Source organism: Phocoena phocoena, chromosome 11 (genome assembly GCF_963924675.1).
Source record: "Phocoena phocoena chromosome 11, mPhoPho1.1, whole genome shotgun sequence".
NCBI lineage: Eukaryota > Metazoa > Chordata > Mammalia > Artiodactyla > Phocoenidae > Phocoena > Phocoena phocoena.
The window spans coordinates 82071368-82090572 of record NC_089229.1 but is presented as its reverse complement, the minus strand read 5'-3'; positions in this window follow the sequence as shown (position 1 = coordinate 82090572).

Below are 19205 nucleotides of genomic sequence, written 5' to 3'. Positions count from 1 at the left end.
TAACATTTAAAGTAGTATAAATAATTCAGTCAAGCAATTTTTGAACCCCATAAATATTTTCTAAATACTCTGCACATTGTGTCAACAGTGGTGGCTATAAAGATTAATAAGGCAGAATCCTTGCCCTGAAAAACATACAATCTTATGAAGAAGGTAGGTACACAAGAATAATTTCCAATTTTTCTGTGATAATTGAGTAATATTGGATTATGGGTAAATGGGCATACTCCCATTCCAAAAGAAATATGGTTTTAGATCTTTTTAAAAAATAAGATAAGAATAATCTCTTCTATAAAGCTAAAGTAGAAATGGAAAGGATTGGGGTGTTTATACTTGGGACACCAACAGTCATGTTTTACATAGTTCACAGTATATGAAACATCACTCTGGTGGGATATAATGATCCCACATAAAGAAATTGAATCTCATAAAGATTATTATATTCCTTGAAAGCCACATAGCTAGTAAGAGTTAGAACCAGGACTCAACCTCAAATATTTGTACTCCAAATTCAAATATTCAGTATATGCAAGTAATTTTTCTCTATATCTATGTAAGCTGATGTCCAGGACAGCCCCACATGCAGGAGTACACAATTCAGTAACTCTATTGCCTAAGTTCTTTCATGTTTCTTCTTAAGAAAGTGAAATGACTCTAAAGTAATTACACAGACTTACTTAGTGGTTGTCAAGCTTCACTGAAGAGAGGAAGAGAAAGAAATGTCAGAGAGAAGATGAGATCAACAGCATGACTCCAGCTTTTAAACACTACAGGAGGTTACTGGTTGTAGTTGTATAATCTGCTCTAAAGGTATCTCAGAACAGACCAATTCTCAGCTTCTCAGGGAGGTTTTTAAACATAGTTCTGCCTGAAGGTCAGAGAGTAGAGCCAGTAACTTCAAAATCCCTATAATTACATGATTTCAGGGAAAGGGCAATAAAAACTTCTTTTTTATCCCAAGTAGAAGCAAAACATTGAGTGTCTAGGTTGCTGGTCAATAATGAATAGAATGAACTTTACTTTGTGTAACCTTGTAAAACGGAGGCAATAATCTCAAACTTTTTTTCTGCCATTATTAAATTCTAGAGTTGCAGACTTGTGACAAATAACCCAGTCTTTTCTATGTTGTAACAGCCAACTTTCCCTGAGGAAAACAAGTTTAAATTTCAAAGACAAAAAGAGAAAGTGTTCCAAACGTATGGACACAAGAGGGGAAAGTGGCTGGGGGTGGTGGTGTGATTAATTGGGAGATCGGGATTGACATGTATACACTAATATGTATAAAATGGATAACTAATAAGAACCTGCTGTATAAAAAATTAAATAAAATTCAGGGCTTCCCTGGTGGCGCAGTGGTTGAGAATCCGCCTGCCGATGAGGGGACACAGGTTCGTGCCCCGGTCCGGGAAGATCCCACATGCTGTGGAGTGGCTAGGCCCGTGGGCCATGGCCGCTAAGCCTGCGCGTCTGGAGCCTGTGCTCCACAACAGGAGAGGCCATAACAGTGAGAGGCCCGCGTACCGCAAAAAAAAAAAAAAAAACTATGGCAGGAAATGGTGAAAGAGGAGGGCTTGGATTACTCTCTCTTCTCGTGCCCTTTAGGTGCCCCTCAAGCCATTCAACTTCAGCAGATCATTATTTGCATCTACTTTTTTGAAGAAGCAGAGATCAGGTAACACGGGCTTCCTTCACATGCTGCCCATCACCATGAGTTTCTCTGGATCTCTGAAGAGAAAGGGGCTTACTTCCTGTCCAAGGAAGACTCCCCATCTACACGTGATCTCATCCTCTCCATTCTTCTCTAGAGCCTTGTTCTCCATCGGTGAAGTTCCAATCACCCTTGCTGACTTAACTTCTCCTCAACCTATAAACATGTTCTATTTTCCCCACCCCTGTCCTAATGTCCCATCTGCTTTTCTTCATTACCAACCCTTCACTTGAAAATCTAGGTCTACACCTTCCACTCTCCTAAAATGGTTCTCCCAAAGGTCCCAGTGGCTTCCAAATCCACTGGCCTTTTTCTGTGTTCTTACCCTCTCTGATCTCAACAGCATCTGACACTTGACCACCTACTTCCTGCTGAAATTCTCTTCCTTGAAGTCTTGGACTCCCCTCCCTGGCCTTTGACCTCACTATGATTCACAAACTTTTCTCTCTCTTCTACCCATTAAATGAAGTGCTACTGAAGACCTTTCTTGACTCTCTTTTATCTTACTCTTTTTGTGCTCTCTTTTGCAGAGCTTATCTCAACTCTTTTTCCTTTTTGCAAATGATTTCTAAAGTTATGTTTCCAATCCTGACTTCTCTCCTCTTTCAACGCCTGAACTTCCAATTGCCTACCACATGCCTCCACACTCCAAAACAATTTAAAATTTAAAATCAAAGCAAAAGGAGTCATACCATCTCTGAAAATTGCTCACCTGGATTAATGCATTTCTAGCCCCCAAGGAGCACATTCAGCTCCTTGCTTTCTCTTGTTTCCTCCATGAACATAATCAGTGGAAAAAAAAAAAACAGACCTTGGAACAAGATTGACTCGGGTTGAATCCGTCTTCTGCTGCTTTGAACTGTGACCTCAGACTAATTGCTTAATCTCCCTGAGTTTCTTCATCTGAATTAATCGAGCATCCATATTTACCAATCCTACATGTTGCACCAGTTAAATGAGATGTTTTACAAACGGCATGGTACATGCCTGACCTATAAAAATACGCAAATAATTTTTTTTTTAGTTTTGCTTACAAATATTCTTTCCTGTCTTAGCATTTTCTCTCTCTATGTCACTGACATTGTCACCACCTTAGTTTCGTGTCTCATCATCACTTGCCTAGCTCATTGCAAATTTTTGAAAAATATTTTCTTGCCTACACAATCTCCCATCCTCCCGTCCATCCTCCTTACTACTACTAGGGTTCTTTCTAGAGCACTGACATAATTTTGTGATGCCACATGGCTTACAGAATAGATCACAAGCTCCCCATGTTGGTATTTGAGTTACTCCAAAACCTGGTCTTTTTCAACCTTCTAAAGTCAATACTACATGTACAGCCCCCTGAGCCCACTGCCTTAGCCATACTGGGCTCTTAATTAGACATTCTTCACTTTCCCACCTCCTTACCTTTGCTCACTCAATGCTCTTTGTCAGCTAGGGTGTCCTGGGACCCAGTTAGTCCATAGAGCCATGAGACCTATTGTCTGCAGTTTAGTGAAGCGGTCCTGAGAGGAAACCATAGGAGGTAAACTTTATTTAACACAGATATTATGTGCCAGGAACATTTCTAAGTGCTTTGGAAGTATTAACTCATTTTGTTCTTCTAAGGGCCATGTGAGTTAGGTACTATTATACTCCTAATTCAAAAGATTAAGAAACCAAGGCATCAAAAAAAAAAAAAAAAGGGTATGTCATGTTCCCAAGGTCATAGTAAAGAACTAATAAATAGCAGAGCCAAGCTTCCAATACAGATGGTCCAGATAGTTAAGAGTCTGTGCTCTTAACTAGTCGCCATGCTGTCTATCCTAAACGTTTGCTGGGGCAGTGCCAAGGTCAGCAATTCCAGCTAAGATTTCCAGTCCAAGTGAAGCTATACACCAACAGGCAGGACCAAGATAGAATGCCAGACAGGTCAGGAATGAGATGCATTGATGTGTGAAGAGGTTCAAGGCTGACAGCTGCAAGATGAGCAGACAGGAATGATGTTGAGAAAGTTCAGGGGCTCATGACCTCTTTTAATGCAGTGTCCGCCGTGACCTCTGTTGTGGTCAAGTTGAGATCGGTTCAGGGATCCAACACAGGCAAGTCTATCTTGTTAACTGTTATTTATGTGTCCCTGTCCCCCATGAGAGATGAGCCTTCAGAGAGGAGGAATCATGTGTTCCTCATCTTTGTAGCCTCCACAGTATCTGATATAGCACATTTATTTAATCAACAAATATTTATCAAGTGCCTATATGTGTTATGAACACTGTAGAGTTTAGGACCATTCCATGGTTCCTTCCCTCGGAGTTGCTTTGGTGTTTTTCTCTAATTTAATCTCTAAATTGTACAAGACATCTGACTGCTACGAGCTTTCTCCACAGTCTTAGCAGAAGCTGTACAAATCACCTCAAAACTGCAAGGCTGTCTGGAAATGAATCAGGGCTGAGACTTAAAGAAACGACTCTGGGACTTTTAATTAGAAGTGCAAATGCATCACACAGATTCCTTGCCATTTGGCGAAGCAAACCTGATCCCAATAAAATTGTTACACTTGGCTCAATTACAAGTGTTGTGCCTTGTCCCTCTCTGTATTCCCCCTGGTGTCTTGCACCGATTCTAAATATAGTAGGTTTGCTATATATTCCAGTTGCTAAGAAATGTAAGTGAAAATTTCATACCTGAACACTTTCTCTTTTTTTTTTTGAATTTAACTATTTAATTCTATGAGAAAAGTGAAAATTCCAAAAGAGGATACAATTATAGCAAACCAGTAAATAAATAAACAAAATAAGATATAATGGCAACTGTTGCTATAAAAATACTGAAATAACCACCAAAGAGATTTTTTTGGTGAATTCCTAAAAGTGATAGTTAAACCACTTAACTAAACTTTGTCTTAGATGACCAGCTACATTCTCTAAAGCCTCACGCTAGAAAAATGAGAGGCATGTTTTTACTTTTAATGACTGTTCCTCACACTGCATTTGCCCTATTTCAAGACAACGAGAAACATCTTTGCACAGTGTTAAGTAACAACATGGCTGTTGATGATAACAATAATAGAAACATTTCCAGTTCTCCCAAACTGCAGGTCAGCCAACCTCCTGCGAAGTGTTCTCCACTTCTCCATTTTTCTAGCGATACGACTGGTGTAACAAGTGGTCTCAGGATTTTCCCGGTTGTAGAGAAAGAGTTCACATGTGGCTGCTCTGGTTCAGTTCTCACAGCTCTCCGAGGAACACAGAAAAGAGCTGGATCCAGCAGCCTTCTCAGCCAAAACCTCAGGAGAAAACGTGAGAGGAGGGTGGTGCCATTAAAGCCTTCCTGTATGGTGCAGTTGCAATGTGGTTGAAAGAACTGGTCAGAACATCTCTTTTCTTTATTACGACATTTTTCATTTAAGGAGCTCAGACATCTTTGGCCTCCAGAAATTCCCATTACGTGCATGGACACAGTAACAAGTACAGGGCAGAAAAATCACCCAGGTATTCATTTAGTTTGCTTAGTAAAGGCAGAGTTTGGATCACATCTTACGTTTGACCTCTTCAAAATGTTTTCCCCTAAGAAATAATTTCCCCATGCATTATGGACTGTTTACTAAGTGATAGGCTCTACGTTTCATATTTCCATAAGTTAACTTGTTTAATATTATCAACAACACTAAAAGGTAGCTTTTATTGTCTCAGTTTTTTTTTTTTTTGGCTGTGTTGGGTCTTCGTTTCTGTGTGAGGGCTTTCTCTAGTTGTGGCAAGCGGGGGCCACTCTTCATCGCGGTGTGCGGGCCTTTCACTGTCGCGGCCTCTCTTGTTGTGGGGCACAGGCTCCAGACACGCAGGCTCAGTAGTTGTGGCTCACGGGCCTAGTTGCTCCGTGGCATGTGGGATCTTCCCAGACCAGGGTTCGAACCCGTGTCCCCTGCATTGGCAGCAGATTCTCAACCACTACGCCACCAGGGAAGCCCTATTGTCTCAGTTTTATAAATGAAGACACCAACTGTCTGAAAATAAGTAACTTCCCCAAGATCATTCAGCTAGAAAAATGTGGAAGTGAATTTTGAATGTAGACTGTATGGATGCAAAGCCCATGGTCTTTACACTATAGGAAGCTACTTATCCATGGACACCCTACTCTCACCCACACATATACTATCACCTTCCCCCTCAGGCATAGTCTTATTCTTTGCCTTGGTTTTTAAAAATCTTGCTTTTCAGTAAATTTATTATTAAGAACTGAAGGGGACTTCTCTGGTGGCTCAGTGATTAAGAATCCACCTGCCAATGCAGGGGACACAGGTTCGAGCCCTGGCCCAGGATGATCCCACATGTGGAGCAACTAAGCCTGTGAGCCACAACTACTGCCTGCACTCTAGAGCCCACGAACCACAACTACTGAAGCCTGTGTGCCTAGAGCCCGTGCGCTGCAAGTAAAGAAGCCACCGCAATGAGAAACCCACGCACCGCAATGAAGAGTAATCCCCGCTCGCCACAACTAGAGAAAGCCTGAGTGCAACAACAAAGACCCAACGCAGCCAATAAATAAATAAATAAATAAATACATTTAAAAAAGAAAAGTACTGAAGAAGAGAGCTCCATAATTTGATTTCTGAAAAGTAATCACCAGTGTTACAAATGCTCTTTCTGTATTAAATTTTATGGGTCCAAACTACTTCAAGATATATATGTAATAATGTACTTTGAGAAAAATTAAAAAATACACAAACATTTATAATTTAGGATCCACTGAAGTCTGGTTTCAAACTCAGTATTCAGCCAAAATCTACTGTGGCTTCAGTTTCAGACTTAACTTTCGTTTCTGAAAGTCAGAATAGCTGATTCTATAACGTGGCATCAGTAACATAAACAAGGTATGTTATTCAGATTAATATTAGTATCTGAATATTCAGTTTCAAATATAAGTGATTATAATATTTATGCAATATATATCTATAATATAAGCAGTCTAGAAATAAAATAGTATAATGAAATTTATAATATATGTATTTATAGAAATATTATAATGCTTTTAATATGAACATTCCAGAAAGTACTTAGAGTAAAAGTTCACTTGTGTGCCTTTTTCAGATTTTGTCAGCTGAAGCATAGATGCATTCTGACTTCTGAGAATAAAACGCTGCAATAATTAATAATGTTTGTAAGCTTATGAATTTTATGTACCAAAAATGTCCTTTAATTATTAAGAAACTTCAAATATTTAAAGATTGACAGTTTTTGTGAATATAGATGCATAATTCCTTGTCCTAAATTTCTCATGGAATGCAGAAATATTCAGATTTTAGGAAGATAATACTGTACATTACATGTACTGTATTTATCAATTCTTCCAGAGGTTAAAAATGGGGGACTGGGAAACAAAATAATGAAACACATTACTGCCTAGTAAAATGCATGAATGCTTCTACAGAGCTTCACATCAGATCAGACAAATTTTGCAGCCAAATGAGTTACGAAAATATTTTCATTTCTCAGAGCTTTTGGATATTTAAATTCCAGATAAAGGATTGTGGACTTTTAAAAAGGAGACATTAGGAAGACAGCTTTAGGAAAAATAACAAATGTTTTACAAACAAATGTTCAGACACATAAAAGTAGTAACTTAAGACAGAAAAAGAAAGATAGATATTCTTAACATACCATAATGCTAATCTAATAAAGTCGTTTTGTGAATGAGGATTCATAACATTAAACAAAAACCGTCTTTTAAAATAGTATTTAAGTCTTTGTTAGTATTTAATTCCATTTTAGGCTATTTTTTTCAAAAAGAAGCCTCTATTTGTGATTTCTTTGTACCTTGTGAGGATGAATTAAAATAATTCAATGTTACCATATATAAATTCTGCAAGGATAAAAAGCTCTATAAGTATGTACAATAACATTCATGATGAAGATAACATGCATGAAGGAAAGAAGATAACCTCAGAGAAAGATGAGATACTCAAAATATACCTTGTATTCACTATTTAAACTTCAAAACAATAGACTTTGTAAGAATGCTTTATAACAGTGGTCCCCAACCTTTGTGGCATCAGGGGCAGGTTTCGTGGGTAGCAGGCGGCAGGGGGCTGGGGAGGGAAGGTTTAGGCGGTAATGTGAGCGATGGGGAGAGGCAGATGAAGCTTCTCTCCCTTGCTTCTCACCTCCTGCTGTGCCGTCCTGATCCTAACAGGCCGAGGACCAGTAGAGGTCCGTGGCCCAGGGGTTGAGGATCCCTGCTTTATAAGATACTTTCTTATGGTTTTGAGTCCATGGACTCAAAAATTGTATGCAAAAGGTTAGCTAAAATGATTGGTATAACTTGCCAACTATGAAAAGATGAAGGATTTTTCAGACTTAACCACACCATGAATCCTAGGTACAAATTTTCTTCCAGAAAATGTTACTGAAAAACATTTTCTGCTTTGCACAAGAAAAGTGAGTGATGTTGCTTGAAGGGGGCATCTCTCCAATAACACAAATGTAGGCTCTAGAACAATCTAACAGCTGACTGTGCTAAGAAATTATTGTTCCTGAACTGTAACATCAAACTTATAAAATTTGTCTAATTTTTAATAATAAAATTATAATCATAAAAAGGTTTTTAAAAATAACACTTCAGATTTATTTTTGTATCCCAGAAGTTGACTCTATAATGGTGATATTAAGCTTCAGCCCCACCAAAAATAGATTTTAATACATGGCCACTTGTGTATATTTGGCCATTTATATATATTTGAAATATATATATACATATCACCAAATATTTGGTATATATATAATTATTATTTTATAAACAGAATCATAATGTGCATTCTGACTAAATCATTCTTTTATTATTGGATAGGTTACCTTTGCTGCCCAATTGAAGTGTCAAATGTAATTTTCAAGTTTGGACTATAAAAAACTGTATAGTGACAAATTTTGACAGATTGTTACTGATGAAAAATCAACTACTGTTTATCTAAATCCTATTATGTGTCACATATTGAACTAAGTACCTTCAACCAATAACTCTGTGAGAGAGGAGGTTTTAGTATTATTCCACTTTCACAGATGAGAAAATTGAGGCTCAGAGAGATTTAAATGTTGAGTTTGAACCCGATTCTTTTTTACTTCAACTTTACTGTTCTTTTCACCATATCAAAGTTGTTTTTTAAAACTGAGTAAAGAGGGAGGAAGAATCTTGAAGATCCCAAGTGTTGACAAATTATCTTTATTATAATACGATTTAAATATATATATATATATATATATATATATATATATATATAAGACTAGGTAAAACTCCTAATTATTGTGGCTCTCATATGACAATAAACCAAACCAAATTTATAAATCAAAGTCAAATAAAACCAACACAATATAAATCCACAATATTAACATAATGGTTGATATAGTTTTGCTGAAACTAAATTGTCACTTTTGCATTAAATAGTGGAAAGATGGATTTTGTGGGTTTTATTTTACTTATCTACATGATTTCTTTGCTTTCTCACATGATGAATCCTTTGATGCACTGCCATTAGCACTGAAGTTATTTTTTCTTTTTGATATTTGACTATCACTTATTATTTTGTTTTACTAGTAATTTTAATAATGTCCTGCAAAATACAATAATTAGAACAATTTTGTAAAATTTTACAATTTTAAATATGCTAATGTTAATAAACTGTCATAAGTTGGGATGTACGTACAGAGACACAATATATACACTAGAATCCTGCTCTAAGATAATAAGTTATCAACCAGAGCAGTTTCTCTTGAGTTCAACCAGTCTATACACCATGCTCAATGTAATGCTTCAATTTTCCTACCACTTTCCTCTATTCAAACTACTGGGAAATCTTTACTTGTGCAACATATCATGATTTTACTTGGCTTGCTATTAACCCCATCATAAACAGAAATGCAAATGAGGGCACTGAAATCATATGACGCAACTCAGGTATAATGTGGTCATTCTGATTTTTCAAAAGATACTTGTTTTAATTGTTTTAGGTAACAAAAAGAAGCACAAAATTAAAAAAAATTCTCTTTGAACTTCCAGACTCCTGAGAAGACAAACATGGACATAAACATAGGTACCATTAGATGTTAGTAAGTGTGCTGTAAAACAAAACAAAACAAAACTTCTATCATTGAATATGTTTGGGGAACTCATTACCACGTTAAAGGCTCTGAGAAATTCTCGTTAACTTTGTTTGGTTTATGTAGTGCAGAGCAGCCAAGAAACGCCTCAGTTCAAACTGGAATGCATTTTGGTGAATGCCACTCTAAACAACAATGTACAGGGCACTAGAATCAATACAGCTAGAGAGAATCTCATAATTTCAAGGACTGATCATCTTGAAATATTGACTGATGAATTGTTTTTTTTAAACATCTTTATTGGGGTATAATTGCTTTACAATGGTGTGTTAGTTTCCGCTTTATAACAAAGTGAATCAGCCATACATATACATATGTTCCCATATGTCCTCCCTCCCGCGTCTCCCTCCCTCCCACTCTCCCCATCCCACCCCTCCAGGCTGTCACAAAGCACCGAGCTAATATCCCTGTGCCTTGCGGCTGCTTCCCCCCAGCTATCTACCTTACTACGTTTGTTAGTGTGTATATGTCCATGACTCTCTCTCGCCCTGTCAAAACTCACCCTTCCCCCTCCCCATATCCTCAAGTCCTTTCTCCAGTGGGTCTGCGTCTTTATTCCTGTCTTACCCTTAGGTTCTTCATGACATTTTTTTCCCTTAAATTCCATATATATGTGTTAGCATACGGTATTTGTCTTTTTCTTTCTGACTTACTTCACTCTGTATGACAGACTCTAGGTCTATCCATCTCATTACAAATAGCTCAATTTCATTTCTTTTTAAGGCTGAGTAATATTCCATTGTGTATATGTGCCACATCTTCTTTATCCATTCATCCGATGATGGGCGCTTAGGTTTGATGAATTGTTTTTAACTCAGACTTTGCAAAAAATTCTTTTCATGGCTCAGTCTTCAAAGGTTTATAGAAATCAGTCATCTGTTTATACCATATTAAGCAGCTTGTAATAATATCTGGGTTTCACTCTTATTTTAGAGAGAAAAATTGTATCTTTCATTGTGAATATGGCCACAGTGCCTAGTACAGTGTCTCGCCTGTGGTAAACACGCACTAACTGTTTGATATTTGACTGTTGATGCAATTTCTCTATGCCCCAATTGTAATTCACAGGCGTGATTTCTTTGATAATAACCAAGACCATAGGGACTGAAGCACATGATTATAAGTGACAAAGCCATGGTACTGGCAGGAAACTCTAGCCCTGTTCCTATTGAATAAATATGAATAAAATTTATGGTATATGCATGAATAAAATATACAGGACATTTTTATTTATGAATACAGTAAACAGGGTTGGAAAGAACACAAGATGTATTTTTAGCCTGTGTTTCCCCTTCTTATGAGACTGGATGGTTTGATGCTTCATGTTTTAAAAAGATGTTTTCATTTCCTTTGAGATTTTTATGAGTTCTTTTCATTTGGGAAAACTGTTACCTCCTGTGGCACATAGGTCTGTAGAAGCTGCTGTGGATTTTGGCCCTGGGGATGTAGGCGTTATTGTGTATTTCTACGATAAATTTTCAGGGATATTAAGTTGCCTGTAAAAATATGCCTGTGGGCTGAATCTTGGCAGTTAGCATTTTAGTAAGAGAATATATTACTAATATCTGAATGTCTAAACAAGTAACACATAGGTAAGCTATTTTAAAAATTGAGTGACAAAAAAATTGGCTGTCATTGCTACCTTTTGAATGTGTTTGGCTATAACTAAATATCAACTTTAAATTTATTTTTTAAAAAACATTTGAGAAGTAAGGATTTGAGTTAGCCCTGCATTGGCTCACCTCATCATGAAAAACAAATAACTCAAGTCCTTCATTTGGAAAATTGGTGACACTGAGCTAGACTCTGAGTCAATATTAATGCCTATTGACTTAGGTTCTCGGGTTTAAACTTTGAAGGATAGCAGTGATTTGGGGTTCTCATTATGACTTCCCTTTTTCTTCATTAATTTAGTTAGTTTAATAAGTATGTATAGAGAGTATTTAACATCCCTAGCTTTGTCCTGAAAGTCTACAATGGCAGCACCTAAGAACCGGAGGGCATTAGCTTTGTTTAACAGGTGACTGTAACTTGAAGTGAAGATGAAACAAATACAAGTAAACCACATTGTAATGTAAGTCCATTGTTCAGAGGTATTGCCATTAATAGTTTATGGAAAGGGAGACAAATGAACTAATTAACCCACAAATTGAAAAAACCAAATGAATAAATAATAAGCATATTGGGAAGATAGGTTAGTGTGGTGAAAGCTTCATGCTTTGAATCCAGACTGTACCACTGCCACCTAATCTCTTTTAGCCTTAATGCCTTCTTTTGTAAAATTGGGATAATTACAGCTACTTTGCAGGGTTGTCGTAAGGATTAGACAAATACAAATGCTCAATAAATAGGGACTATATGATGAATATTATTTTCATGGCCAGGTCTCCGTTGGAGTTTCACGGCAAGTACTATGGGTAGTACTCAGTAAGGGAAGGTTTATGTAGTGCAGAGCAGCCAAGAAATGCCTTATCTTTGCAAGGGTAAGAGCTGCATGAACAATAGACAGTAGAAAAGGCAAGGGAAGAAGCTTGACTTTAGGAAGAAGCCTTTCTTTGATCTCAAGACCTACGCGCTAAAGTCACATGGTGTTACCCATCCAAACTTGGGTCCCCTTGCCGGCTGCACAGCGAAGCCGATCGTCTGACACTGTGCTGTGGTAAAGGAAAGTACAGCATTTATTTGCAGGGCACCAAGCAAGGAGAATGAGCAGCTTGTGCTCAAAAGACCTGAACTTCCTGATGGCTTTTCAAGGAAGGGTTTTTAAAGGCAACATTTGGGGTGAGGGCTGCAGCTCATGGAATTTCTTCAGACTGGTTGGTGGTGAGGTAACAGGGTGATGTTTCTGGAATCTTAATCATTAACCTTCGGGTTCCAACCAATCTGGGGTCTATGTGCTTGCAGTCAGCATGTAGTCACCATCCTCTACCTGGGTGAGAGTCTTAGTTTCTGCAGAACAACTCAAAGATATACATCAGATTCGTACGCACGCCCCTTGGGGAGGAAGTAGGACCCTGTTTTAATACTGAACTATTGTTCAAGCTATCTTGCTTGACTACTTTTCCTTTGTTTCTGCATTCCCTCACTTCTCTAATTAGTAACTGCTTGAGTCTACTCTTTGGGACTCAGGGAAGGCCTAGAAAATTAAAGCCTTTTTCTGCAAACAAGAAACGGGAGACCCAGAGGTGCTTTTGTACCCAGGAAGGCCCCATAGGGTCCTGCTTTGTTTCAATCCCCCCTTTTCTTTGATACTCCTCAAGCTTGAGGGGAACTGGGGTATGACAAGAAAGGAAATAAAGTTTTGGATAGAGAGGTTAATCATAAACTTGGCAAGGGAGCTCCATTTTAGGGAGACTTGGTTTCAACGGGAGGATCGTAAATCCAAAACCTCTGCATTTTCACAGTCAGTAGTATAGTACATTGTTTTTAACACCATGTTTCAGTAGGATGTGGTTATTAAGACTAAAATTTCTTTTGTCCAGAACTGAGAAAGAGCTGACAGGAGACCTGTTGCAAAACTAATTAAGGAAAATAATCAGACTATGGAAAAACTCAATATTTTCATGTTTTGAAAAATATACCGGTTTATCATCCAATCACACATGAAGCTGAGCACTAGGCTTGGTGTTTTGGAAGACGTGATCTCATTTCATCCTGACAACAGTGTTGGGAAGCGTGCATGACTATCCTCATTTTAACTGTGATAAAATAGGCTCAGAGAGACTAGCAGAGCCAGGATTAGAACATAGGTGTTTGCCTTTAACCACGACCTTGCACATCACGTACATGTCCATATTCATATCCCGTATCACAATGAATTTATACTCCGTTCTTAAATATCCAATGGATAACTGGGGGAAGGGCGCAGAGGGTGGGGGAGTCAAAGCGTGGAGGGAGATCAGGAGCTATTGGGGTGGAGATGGGAGTAGAGTAGATAAACAGAGGGACTGAAATGGGGATGGGTAGGGGGGAGACCATCAGACATATTCTAAGATCATGGTCCAAGGTGCTATTAATTCACCAATCCTGAGGTTCTCATTGAGACCCCAGAAACATATTTCCTATTTTCTCATTTACTACAACATCTCACAATTGGGGGGGGGTGCATAATTTGATATTGTGTTGATTTCTATGATAATTTTTGATACCTGTTTTTGAGATAAGCAGCTGCTGAAACTCCATCTCCTCCAGCAAGCTTTCCAGGATGGCCGCCAAGGAGCAAGGACTCCCAGCAACTCCACCCAGTGCAGACATTGGTGAACCCCTTTGACTCCTTCACATTTGTCACTCTTCCTCTTCAGGCCAGCTGACCTTTCTGTTTATTCACAGTAAATCTTACCCACACTGACAATAGCATCTCTTTTATCATCCACATAGTGTTATCTGGTTGTCTGTCTGCCACATCTTGGAAAACAGAACTTCCTATCTACTGAAAGACTTGGGAAAGATCTTGAATTTGTAAACCTGTGAGCGTTTCCATTTCAAGGATGGAGGCAGAGCTTCCAGGAGCCAAACTGGCCTGTCACTGAAGCTTTGGGATATTTTCTGGACTCCTTTCTCTCTCTGAGTTTCCAGGTTCACTCTTGTATGATATAGGCGAAGTTTTCAAAGACAATGAATTTCAGCCAAGCAGAGTCCCGGCCTCGAAAACCTGTGGTGTGACACTGCAGTCTAAGCCCCTGCCACTGACAGACAAGAGCATCTAGATGACCAGTGAACAAAGTTGAAAGCAGATTATAGAATTAAGCATAATTTTAAAGCCTATTTTATTTTATTACATAAGGAAACCATGTTTATTGAACAAACTTTGGAAAATGGAAACATTTTGAAATGATTAATTAATAACAAAGGCAGAGGCGTCTCTTAGCTGGTTTGGGGGCACTGTCCACTTTCTCTGCTCCCATTAAAGGACAGATGTGATAAGAGGAAGTTCTTTTTCCTCTTTCTTTTTTCAAAACCTCATCTTACAGGGAGTGGCAGATCTAGAATTTTACATAGAGGGGCCTAAGGGCCATGTCCTATTATTATAAGGAGAGGGTTAAAGCTGTGAGTTTGCATAGCACTTGACATGAGACGTAGAACACATATTATTCATTTTAAAGAATGGCTCACGGAGATGTTTTGGAATATAACGTCCTCCTAAGCCATACTCCTAGTGTCAAAATGGCTGCAGAGGAATATTCAAGAGTATTCAGTTACCTATTCAGTAAACAAGAATTTATTGAACACCTTCTATGTGCAATGCCATTAGGTAGATTCTAAATGAAAAGGGAGACAAGGGAATGAACAAACTTTGGTCCCAGCCTTTATAGGATTTTTAAGTAACAAAAAAGATTTGTTTGACATTTAGGTCATTTTCTACTAAAAATAATACTGTGATGAAATCCCTGTGGTTAAATTCTTTTGCACATATATAAATACTTCCTTGGAATACATTTTTAGAAAGGGATTTGTAAGGTGTCATTTTGATGATTTTAGAACTTATGATAAAACAACCAGACAAATCCATGAGATATAGATAGAATTTAATGGATTGTTATTTTAATACCTACAAGAGTTGGGTGGCTCCAAAACTTTAAAAAAATATATAAAGAATACAAGCGTTTGACTCAAAAGAACTTTACATATCTTGAAAGCCAAAGAAATACAAAATCAAATGAGGCAGTTTCAAGAGTGGGTGTCACAAACCTAATATGGCTTGAAAATTAGGGGATAAAATGATTCAAATCTAAGGTCCTTGGCTAAGTGACCACCTTTTGTTTTAAACGATGAACTCTCTGTTAGATGCTATAAATAGGACTCAGTATGCCAGGTGCCCCTCCCGTGTTACAGACAAGGATCCAATGTTGTCTCAGCCTGGACCATCTGGTCCTTATGAAGCTTTGGCAAGCTGAAAAGACAATGTAAAAATTTCATGGGGAGGTAACCATCCAAACTGTGAAGGATGACATAATTACTTCCTTGGTGGCTAAGCATCTTTCAATTCCAAGAAGATTTAGAAAGTTTTTCATGGTATTAACATATTTTGTGTTAGGAAATCTGTGTATACTTAGTATTTTTGAGATGTTTGGAATTTGTTAACAGATCAGTTTTTTGGTTACCACTTTCAAACCGCTAATACACAACAGATTTAGACTTGTGATTTAAGTTGAAATCTTATCGAGGTGATATATAATACATATTAGAGTAGCTAAGAGATCTTAAAGTTCATTGTACTTACAAGTTTATTTTATTTTATTTATGGTTTATTTGGTACCAGGAAGATTTTGTTTGTTAAATCAGAAAATTATAGTGTAAAAAAAACCTATATTTTAAATTTGTAAAGGAGTTCCTTTAACTGTAAATGAGATCAAACATTAAGTGATGGCCCTCAGATGTGACTGAAAATATTTACTGAACTTAGAATATTATTTGTAAACTGAATTTAACACCTTAATTTAAAAAACTACTGTTTAGGAATTTGTAACTTTAGTTTAGAAATTCTGAATAATTCTTTCTACACAAAAAATCCTCCCTGTAAGATTTTTTTTTTTTAATGTGACTTTTAACACAGGATTAATACAAATGAACAAGTCTAGGCCTTTGATAACTACTGGGTTGTCTATGTCTGAAGTTTCAAACTCTTTATTCCTGATTGAGTTATTCCTATGATACACTTATAAGCTGATTGGCATAATAGAGTTTTAAGTAAAGAAAATAAATTATTTAAAGATACATAATTTTCTTCAGTGAGGATATAAATACATGTTTTGAATTCAGAGATTCAAAAGAAACTTACTGATTGAAAAGTTTTCATGCTATTTGGGAGAAAAGAAAGAATTGAGATGACTTTATGAAAAAACTAATTAAAGAGTTGTGAAATAGGCCCCATAGGAAAAGGTTTAAGGGTCTGGAATATTTAAACTAGAGAAAACCAAGGTGAAGTGTCTCAAAAAAGTGGGTTGACTAAATTTGGCTTATAAATACTGGCTGAAGTACCTACAGCAAATTCCCCCCTCTCTCTGCCCACATTAAAGCAAATAAAGCTAGTTTTTTATTCTTGAGCTGGCCTATTAAGTACAGAATTTGAGGATCTCTGGATATAGGAAGAGATATTCTATGAATTATTTGTTAAACAGGTATTTTCTTTCCATTAGAGAGAGTGCAAAGAAAGAATAAGCTTAAACTACAGCAAGAAGATTATAGGTGGACATTGAAAAAAATTTCAGATCTCAGATGGTATTATACAAATAATGTATTATTTCTTTTTGCTGGGAAAAGGAACTAAAATACATAGAGACTATTCTTTCTTGATTAGTAGAGACAACCATAAAAAGATGCTGAGAAAACTCACAGGGTAAAGGTGAAAGGGAAGGAAGGGAGGATTCGTAGCCCTTGGGCATAGTCAAGTCCTAGGCAAAATTTTAGAGGGCAAATTCGGCCATTTAGTTCTTCCTACTTCCCCACCTCCCATTCAGGTCCCAGGAAACTAGCTCCTCAGGACCCTCACGTTCATAGTCCCTGTTCTGAACCACATGGTCTTACTCTAACCAACTTGTCCTCATCCCTCAGGGCTTTGTTTTTGATTAGATAAAAACCTGCCCAGGACCTCCCTGGTGGTCCAGTGGTTGAGACTCCACGCTCCCAATGCAGGGGGCTGGGGTTCGATCCCTGGTCAGAGAACTAGATCCCGCGTGCCGTAACTAAGAGCCCACGTGCTGCAACTGAAAAAAAAAAGATCCTGCATGTCGCAGTGAAGATCCCACGTGCTGCAACTAAGATCCAGCGCAGCAAAATAAATAAATGTTTTTTTTTTTAAAAAAACCTAAACAAAACAAAAACCTGCTCATCTGACAAACAGTGCTTATTAAGGTGTTAATGCGTACCCCTTGGCTAATGTTATCTTTGCTCAAATAGCACATTTACTTTATAATCAGATTCTTCTGAGTATTTATAACTTCACTCAAAGCAATGACTTTAACAATAGAACTCTCTGGAACTTTATTAGATCTGGGTGGGTAAAGCAGACTTGAGGAGATTAAATACTCCATGTATACAAATAATTATTAAGCACTTCCTTTATTCTACATAGATTAGATAGTGATAAGTGCAAAATAGACAAGTAAAGCAAGAAGGTGGGGTAGAAAGTGTTGGTAACATTGGGGAGTCAGGTGGGGAAAATTTTCAATTTTAAATGGGAAGGTCTTATTGAGAGGACATTCACATACAGACTTGAGGGTGGTAAGGGAGCAAAAGCCATGTGGATATCTAGGGAAAAAGTATCCCCAAAAGAGAACAGCAAGTACAAAGGTCTTGAGACAGGAGCTAGCCAGGTGTGCTTAAAGAACAGCAAGGAAGGACATATGACTGGAACAGAGTGAGCAAAGGTGAGAGCAGTAGGAGATGAGTTCAGAGACATAACAGAGTGCCAGTTATGAATGACCTTATAAGCTGACTTGCCATTGATGGAGAAGGAGACTGTGGGAGGAGCTGATCTGAGGAGGAAATATCAAGAACCCAACATGCGACATGTTGTGGAAATGTCAAGGAATTATTTTACCTATGAGTCTAGAACTCAAGAGAGGTCCCAGTTGGGGCTATAATTTTGGGATATATATTTAGCCAAATTATTTATAAATTTGGGGTTTATATCTATATATCTATATCTATCTATAGATATAAAGATATATCTATATCTGTAGACATAAAGAATTGTGAGGATTGAGCCCTGGGGAATACACCAGCATTTCTCTGTGACCCAAACAGGGCAGCTTGGCCTTATCTATTCTCCACTAGCAATCTCATCCACAAGGCTTAAGCTGTCCTAGTTCCATCTCAATAAATTTAAAAGACCCTGTGGGAATACACTCAACAATACTGTATGAGTTTATTACAGTAGCTGCTGTGACATGTGGCTGTTCCTTGGGGAGCAGTGTTTTGATCCATTTCATTTGCTCCAGACACCTTCTAGTACTGATATATTTCAGGACTGAGCACAGTCATGCTCTAGACATCTTCCAGTCCAGATATTTTCCATTCCTTGAAAGGTTACAAATAATGATAGCAATTTCCTTACCATGAAATAAGAATTTAACAGCTACTTCACAAGATCATCTTGATAAAATAGAGAATGCATCTAGTACAGCATCTGGGGGCATAGTGTAAAATCCACAAATGTTTATTATTTCTTTTCCCAGATACAGTCTGGAAGACATTTTGGTTTTGCTTTTGTTTTTTTTGGTTTTTTAAAGCTAAACTATAGTTGATTTACAATATTGTGTTAGTTTCAGGTGTACAGCAAAGTGATTCTGTTAAACATATATATATATATATTCTTTTTCAGATTCTTTTCTACTATAGGTTATTTTAAGATATTGAATATAGTTCCT